The following is an 8,495-nucleotide window of genomic DNA, read 5'->3' on the forward strand; positions in this document are numbered from 1 at the left end:
AGATGCCGAAGTGGGATCTGGGTTGAATCATAAAGCATGTCATATGTATTGCGAAGATGGTCATAGCCGTTAGCAATAAATACTGACGGTTTCTGCGCCGACTTGCTCTTCCTCCGGCGCAGCGAGACCCAATACCTCGGTGAGTTCCAGCCTCCACTGAGTCACCTCGCTGTATTATGAACACGGCGTCACGTCGGAGCTGCCGCCGATTTGGCTCAGTGTTGACTCCGAGCTCCGTGTGGGACGCTCTGGCTTTGTGGCGGAACACACGGCACCACAAGCTACGACATGTACGTTTCCAACATGTAAAATAAGCACAAGCTTCGAGTCTCACTCGAAACCACGTACTGTATGCTTGTGCTAGTGCATTTAGCATGGATAGCTGGGACAATGATAACCATTGTTAACAATAATAACCAGTGGAAAGAGAAGAGGACAGGTGTATTTTACACAGTCAGTCGACTGTGAGAATGAATGAATGAATGAATGAATGTACTTGTCATTTGACTTCATGTATTATCTGATTTGGCTCGTCCAATGTTTCTTCTTCATTAGTTTTTTTATACTCTCTGATTGTGAGTACACAAGAGATATATTTTATGAAAGAGCCGCTGTGTAAAATTTAGATAAAAAAGCTTGTTTTCTGATTTGTTTTTTGTCTGTATACGATCATCGTGATTGTGTGAATTGTTGTTTTTCATTACCCCGGAATCAGCCATTTACTGTATATTTATACCAGGGACAGGGTCAGCTCTTCAGAGGCCACCATTCTGGGCCACCATGTCTTTACCACAGTCCACACTGTGGTAAACAAAATAAACATGTTTTGAGTTGTAATGCTAACTGAAGGACTCATCACTTTTGGAAGGGAAGGGTGGGGTGAGGGATTTTCAGCTTCAACGTGCAACTTCACCGATGCTTGTTGCTAAATTTTACACATTGTAAGTCAAGCTTCACCTTACTTTTCACTGCGGAAAGAAGCAAAGTAACCATTCTAAATCATACTAACATATAGATTGCTTTTCAACTGCTGTTTAGTCTGTTTAAAGTGATTTGTGTTGTTAAACATTATACAGCTGATACAGAGCTGAGTTTAAGGTTTAATCTTTACACATTCCTGTGTGTGTGTGGGGCCTCTTCAGATCTGTTCTGGTATAAACACTAACTTTGTCAGGACCAGTAGTCCCCATGAAGACCAAAGTTCGGTCCTAATGAAGCAGAACCTAATTTCTGAGGCTCTGGTTACATTGAGGATTTAGATGTAAATTGTGGTGAGGTTATTGGATTAGGGTTAGGCATTACCTAGTAATGATTTAAGGTTTGTGATGTGGCTTTGTTTAGGCTGTCCAAATGAGTGGACATAAGTGGAGTGCAATCTGTGTGTGTACTTCTATTTATATCTTTGTGAGGTCCAAATAAACAAAAACCTATATTTGTGGGGACATTTTGTCCAGGCCCCATAACTTTAATGGGCTTTTTCAGGGTTAAAAGGTCAGGGTAAGTGTGTGAGAGAAATAACCCCATAGTAACTAGTAGGGTAGGTATGGATGAACAATAAATAAGTTTCTTATCAAAATGGTAATTCAAAACAAAGGCAATTAGCGAATCACAAATGCTGCAATTGAACAGTTCTGTTTTTGACTGTTCTGTGCTCTCAAAAATGTAATACAGACATTCATATATTCAACTTTTTCTTCCTTGTAGTAGAGTAGAGTTAATATTGGGATGGTGTCTTGTGTTATTGCTTCAGTTAAACACAATTTATAACTCATTGGATATTGAAATTAATTTAGAATTTTCATATATATTACTAATCCTATTGAAATTTGCAGTATTTGGAAAATTGCAATATTTTCCTCAAATTGTATAAAATAAAATGATCAGATGCTGTTGTTTATCTATTTATACTGTAGATAGGCATTCTCATCACTATGACAGTTTTTGTTGTTGTTGTTGATCGTTCAGCATAATTTTTTTTAGCCGTTTGGACTGTTGCTATGAAGCTACCTTAAACATAGCGAGGGGAAGGCCATAAGGCCCGTTGGAAAATGAGGGGATGACAGCTGCATCTGTTTATCATGTAGGGTACAATAGCGCACCTTGAGAGGAAGCCAGAGCTTGTATTCTCACTGATTCTGGCTCCAACACAGCAGGCCCGAATTAAATTAAAAGAAAAGGCAGATTCACACTGTATGTGGGCAGAATCAAAAATCAAGATGTTCTAGATTTACTCCGTTCAACTCGTACACATACACGTACATGTGAAAATAGGAGGCCCGTGATAATTATCTATCTATATCATACTCGGTGTTTTCATCTAAAGAAAGCAGGAACACGGCATTTGTAGAGCACAAAGAAACTTTGAATATCCCACACTTCCAATCCAATCAGGAGTCAGAACTCTACATCTCTAATCTTAATTAATGTTACAACTCACCGCCAACTGCCCCTCGTCACCTCATGACGGATGAAAGTCATGGTTTGTGAGGACCCACGACTAACCCCTCCCCCACGCGTCGCAGACCCCACTCTCATTTCCAGGATGCTGGAAATTTGATCCGAGTCTTAAACGACTTCAGCCAAAGCAGCTAAAATCAATTCAAATTCAGACCTGACCCAGTGCATCAGTGTAAGTCTCGTATACCTGTAACATTTAAACACATGTGCACAGAGTCTGTGCGTATGTATTTTTAAGAATTTCACAGTCAAAGAAATCATAGAAGTTAATTAGCCTGAATTAAAAAAAAAATTGTGTGTGTTATAATTTTTAATTTACTCCCTGCCTGTGGGCATTAAAGTCCCTGTAAAGTGATAAAAATATCTCTTGTGACTTTGTCATCCCACAGAAAAATGTGTTATGAACCACCGTGCCAATTTTAAATTTGGATTAAAAAAAAGTCGTCAAGTGTTGAAAATGTAGGTTTTTTTCAAATCCTGTAAAAAAAATTTAGCAACATTTTTCGGCTGGAGGAGCCAAACACACAAACACACATACTGGCCTACTCGCTTAAGTGGGGACCAAAGTCCATCAATGTTGCTGTTTGCCAGTGTTTGAACAGAATATTAACGCAAACGCATCTGTAATTAAACTTCCTGTTCCACAAACAAGTAGAGAAGCGACGTTCACCAGCGTTGGTCACAACTGAAGTCGGTGTACACCGTAGAAGTTCTGTCCTCTGCTCCTAACGTTCTCTCTTTTTTAGTTAAAGGCAAATCCTTTAAATAAAAAAACATTTATTTACTGTACATATATAGATCTGATGATATTTGTAGGTTTGGATCTAGTTTTTCTTGTGTGTGAGTCAGTGTCCACTCTCCTACTAATGAACTCTCTCTATCTCTTTCTCTATCAGTGGTACCTGCAGCCTCACTGCAGGAGTCTGTTCCTCTTCTTCTTCCTCTTCTTTACTTCATTTCCTCAGCTTTTCTGTGTGTGTGTGTGTGTGTGTGTTGTTTTTTTGCATCCAGTCAGGACAAACATTTTCAAGACAATTCATCTTCACTATAACTGGCAAAGCAACAGCAGTGGTGTAGGAGCTGGCACATTTACTCATGCGTAAACACTGATAAAGCGCTGATATATATATATATATATATATATATATATATATATATATATATATATATATATATATATATATATATACATATATCATTACAGTGTTTGAGGAGGAGTTATGCAAACTATGGCTCGTGTGCACATTGTTTTAGACATGCCTAAAATTCTGGGTCACTGGAGATAAACATTTCTTTCTTTTCGGCTCACGTAAATGTGAATTTAAAATGCTTAAAAATAGACCCCCTAAATGATTTACGAGCATGTTTGCAAGAATTTGGGGATTCACGTGCTGCATTTTGGAGCATACTTGAAAACGTTACTCCACATTTTTACAGTATTTGCAAGAAATAAATTGGAAGTATGGACTCATGCTGGTGATTAACAGAGTGACAGAGAGGTAAAATCAAACTGAGCATTCACCTGAATTGTAATTCACTGTAATTCCACAGTTTATTGGATTTGAAGTCCACCCGCGTTTTCAGACACCTCCACCTCAAGACTTCTGACCCCGCCTCACTGCAAGAGCGGGTGAATACAGTTTAATTTGTAATGCCGAAGCTGAACTAATTTGAATTTCCAGTCTCCCATTGAGCTGGTCAACCTGTAGAATCCCGTCTTGCCCTCTTCTTAAAGCTTAAGCTTAAGCACAATTTTAACAACAGTGATTCTACAACATGACGTTTCCTTAGCTGGGCAGATGAGCTTCAAAAAGGGTAGTGAGGCCTTCTGTGCTGAATCATGAACTGGCTGCACTGAGACGCGGCCTTCACAGGCTTTGTCTGCTTCCTTCTTGGTGTATTCTCACATCCCAGGGGCTGAGTCTTGACACACAGTCGGGTTTTCTCCTGGCAAATCTTTGAACTCACCAACAGCAGCCCCAATTTTAGCAGCGAGCATCCCTTTAAGATGTCAGGGTATAATAACAGAGAAGGGAAAACAAAAACACGTTATGCACCGTGCCTCTATATCACTGATATGTGATTCATTTGTGCGGCTATGTTTTTCCCAACTGCTATATCTGTAGTTTTGGATCTAGTTTGCCGTGTCTGGTTCGTCTGTCATGTTGCCAAGAGAACAAGCAGTAGTTATTTTTTGTTTTGTGCAAGTTCCCGATGATGAGAAAATTGTTTCCCGGTCACAAACATCTGAAAATGCTCTGTCTTATGCAGCAGCAACCACCCACACTCCTGTTTTCATCTTTTTAAGCAACAAATGCAGGTTAACTATAGGTTAAGTATAACTCTCAAGTGCTGCTGCATGTTGAATTCTACCTGAAATATATATATTTGGAGAGAAATACTCACGTTCCTGCCCAAAGCTTCCTATCAAAGATACAGGTAAAATAGAAACAATTGTACTGTGAATTTACAGACAAAAACCCCAAAAATCTTGTGCACTAAATATTGTATGACAAGTCAACTGAGAGAATCCTTACTTGTTGGGGTCAGACTTCATTGAGATTTAGCGATTGTGTTAGGTTTACTGTAGCAGCTGTGAAACGTTTACGACTGCGCTCTGTCTGACATTCCCTCTAGACATATTGTCAAGTCAAACCGGCCCCGTGGCTTCGCTGCCTCTGACCTCTCAGGGCTCAGATGTTCCTGGCAGGTGTTTTTCAGTAACGCATCCATAAAATATGACATATGCGTGATGCAATCATTATCTGCGTTCAGCTTTGATAAACCAGTTGGGAGTATAGCTGCCAGCCACTTGCAAAACACTCTTTGATCTTAAACCTATTCATTCTCAAATGAGAATGACCTCGCTGGTAACAGAGGCGTTGCAACACGGGGTCGGCAAAGCCGGCGAGCGCTTGGGACATTTAGGGGCCATCCACACAGAAACATGTTTAGGTGAATAAGCATAATTGCGTCCACACGGAAACGGCGTTTTAGGGGACCTGAAAGGGTATTTTTTTTAAAATGCTGGGGGTCTGTAAAGTCATGCACACAGCAATGGCACAAAACGTAAATATAAACAAACCTTATGTCTGTAATGTGTACAACATCTTCTTCTCTGTTTTTGGTATAACGTTACAGCGCAACTCACAGTCCTGGCATGTGTCATACCGTTTCTGTCTGGGTGTGGCCTTAAAGGAATACTTCACTGATTTGCATTTAGCTTTTTATTACTGGAATAGGGGTAGTATTTTAGAAAAATTGGGCTTCCCAAATATATCTTAATTATTATGTTACATGCCCAACAGTGACACTTGGTTCAAGCCTTGGTCCAAGGCTTGAAACTGCAACGCTAATTCCGCACTTTGCTAACAGTTATGCTAACAGGACCAAGTGTCACTGGTGGGCACGTAACAAAGAAAAGAATGAAGATATTTCTCAACTCAGGGGAAACTGAGGTTTGCACAATTTTTCAAAATACTACCCCTATTCTAGTAATATAAAGCTAAATGCTAATCGGTGAAGTATTCCTTTAACTATGAGGGCGGCCGCCAACAACTAATTATTTTACTCCACAACAAGCATCAAGCAAATGTTTTTTATGAGAACCTCGCAGTATTCTCAGTCAGCTATATCTACAGGAACCTGCAACAGCAACCTGATCACACAAGGTCTAAAAGAAATATTGGTGAAATTTGGACTGGTTAGCTGTGTTCTCATCAGAAGTGAACATCAACACTGAAAAACATGCTTCCCTGCTCCAACACACCTGATTCAAATAGTCAATTTCATAATCAAGCTCTGAAAATGCCTGGTAATGACCTATTTATTTGAATCAGGTGTCATCTAAAACTTGCATGGAAGTGGGTCCCGAGGACCAGGATTAAGAAACACTCATATCGACCTTGTTTTGGAAATGTGAAAGTAACTGAAGCCTGCCCCACACCGGAGGATAATTGGCAAGAGTTTGGTCCCAATCTGACCCTTCTGTCTGCCTTCTAATTTGGGGTTGATTTGAATAGATTTCCTGGCAAAATGATCCTGTAATGTATAGTCTTCCCGATTTCAAATAGTACGTATTAAACATGTTGGGGCGTGAGCAGAACCCAATTTGCCAATGAGGGCAAGTTGACCGGGAAACGGATGTTGTGTACTTTTGTTTACAACTGTAACTTGAACAAGCCAAGTTGATTCCGTCTTCTCAGCTGTGACTTCATCCACCGTTTTTTGCATTTCTCAGCACAAAACATCGCGCGCACACAACAGTTGTTAACTGACGACAGTCCACGTTGATGTCCATGCGAGTTTCTCTGAGATTCCAAATCCCTGGAATCATTGGATGTTTGGTCCTGTGTCTTGACTGAATGGTCTCGTCTGGATTATATCATTGCGTCTGTGGTCTCCCACGTTTTTAAAATCAAGTCAGATTTGAAAATCCTCTAGTGTGGGGCAGACTTAAGGGGCTGACTTCCTGTTAATGTATGGCACTTCCGCTATGTTTCCTCCACGTTTCTGTGAACACAGCGTGTCTGCTTTCTTGACAATCAAAAAACAAATAGAAGCGGCAGGTCAGTCCCACATCTGTGTAATATTACCAAGTGGGAGTGGCCTCTTCATGTAACGTATGAGGTTATTTTTTAATTATTTTGTGCTGTTGCTCAGTGTGAATGACTAGAATGAGATGAAATGATGAATACATAAAAGTGGGCAATATGACCTGGTTTTAATTACACAAGAATATCAACTGCTACTTGGGACAGCTGTGATTTTTACCTGCGGCTGCTTATGTCGCCCTGGACATTTTACGGGTGTTTCATAGCGTTGATACTTACTGGATTATCTCTCAAAGTTGTCGCCCTGCTGTAGCATAAAGCTGCACAACATCTGACCTGAAATGCCAAACTGGGAGTCTCTGGCGAATGTCTCTTCACATGTTCCAGCTGAATATAACACCTATTCTGTAAGATCGTTTGTGTAGGTTTGCATTCACTGGACATGGGTTTGAAAAATAGTATTGTAATGTAAATACATTTGCAAGGTACAAACACTGTACAAATGTATTTGGACATAAAGCCAGATCCCTGTCATTACATTATGAACCCTGAAGTGTGCTATACTTCAGAATATGGATTTGGTGATATATCATCGTCCTTCCTTATGTAATATGATAATTGCCAGGGCAAATATCGATATTTTAATTTACAAATTAAGGTGCTTTAAAGTAAACCGCAGTGGTTCTGCTCTACTGAATGAGGGGAATGGAAGTTACCTGCCAAAGAAGAGGGAGTTTACAGCGGGATAATGATGCTACGTAAAGAGATGTTGATGTTGTGAATAAATAGAGAAATCCTGCACTTTTAACTTTTCATAGACATTGTGATGTATCACAGAATCCTTGTATCGTATTATTGGTATGGTGATATTATTGGTATCGTGGACCATGTATCTTATCATGAGGTACCCTGTGATTCCCACCCCTACTTCAGAAAATACAAAATCCTTTTTGTTTGGGGTCTTCTTGTAATGCCCCTGACCAGGAATCCAGCTGTAATGTGGTCTCCTGCTGCTTCAAGGTTCGACGAGTTGACACGGTCTTAACCGCGCTCCTCTGACCTCTGGCATTAATGAGGCTTTTTCACCCAGATAATTGCTGCTCCATGGATGTTTTCTCCTTTTTGCACCATTCCTCTGTAAACCATGAGGAAGGCTGTACGTGACAATCCCTGTAGACTGGCAGTTTCTGGAATACTAAGACCAACAACAACCACGGCACATTCACAAGTCACTGAAATCACCTGTCCTCAGCATTCTGATGCTCGTTTTGAGCTTCAGTAGTTTGCCTTGCCCATGTCTACATCCCTAAATGCACTGAATCTCAATTGAAAAAAGGGCATCCCTTATAATTGTTAGTAAGTGGCAAATTATAGTGGCAGCTATTATTTAAATAAAAAAAATATGCCAGTGCAGATCATACAAAATCACTTTATAAAAAAATGCTGTCTTGCAAAAATTGCGACTCAAATGTTATTTTGAGTATT

This window comes from Solea senegalensis, linkage group LG12, assembly GCF_019176455.1.
Source record: "Solea senegalensis isolate Sse05_10M linkage group LG12, IFAPA_SoseM_1, whole genome shotgun sequence".
Classification (NCBI taxonomy): domain Eukaryota; kingdom Metazoa; phylum Chordata; class Actinopteri; order Pleuronectiformes; family Soleidae; genus Solea; species Solea senegalensis.